Here is an 807-nt window from a genome sequence, read left to right on the forward strand (position 1 = left end):
TCCGAAATCCTCCATGCCGACCCCAGTTCCGCATGAACGAGACCCATCTAGCCGCTTACTTAGCTCGGCACCAACCACGGTCTCATGAACCTGCGAGCTTCGAATTCTCAGCCGAACATGCCCCATGCCGAGCTCACTACCACCTGACGAATCCGCATTTATGCCAAGCAGCGATTTGCCACCAAACTCTTCAATGCCGAGCTCACAAGTTCGCCGAGCTCCATCGAACTCATCACAGCTAAGTTCACCATCGATCCCATGACCGCCGAGCTCTGGGCCACTGAATCCGCCTGTCCCGGAACCACCGACCTCGTTCATGCCTCCTCGCCGATCTCCCATCTCAACTGTTCCGCCCTCGAAATCAATCTTATCCTCATGATTCCTCGCGGTTGTAGTATCAAACCCACCGATAGGTCTGCCGACCTCGGGTACGCCGACCTCGGGTACGCCGACCTCGGGTACGCCGACCTCGGGCCCGCCGACCATATCGATCCCAAAAGAAGTGCCGAACGCATTCGAATTACTCCGTAGATCTTCATTTTCGATCTCATCTCGCCGGTCCCTCCCAACCACGCGAGAACTACCTAACACCGGATCCCGGATTCCATCGTCGCCGACCTCGGCCCGCCAGCTCTCCATGTCGAGATCGATATCCCTATGCCAATCTCCAATCCTCGAGCCGACCTCACCAACGACTCGACCGCCGACCTCGGCGTCAATCTCCGAGGGACTACCTAATGCCTCACTCATAGGAAACCTCGCAATCCGCCGAACCCTGAACTCGCCGAGCTCAGATCCGCCGAGCTC

Source organism: Camelina sativa, chromosome 19, assembly GCF_000633955.1.
Source record: "Camelina sativa cultivar DH55 chromosome 19, Cs, whole genome shotgun sequence".
Lineage (NCBI taxonomy): Eukaryota > Viridiplantae > Streptophyta > Magnoliopsida > Brassicales > Brassicaceae > Camelina > Camelina sativa.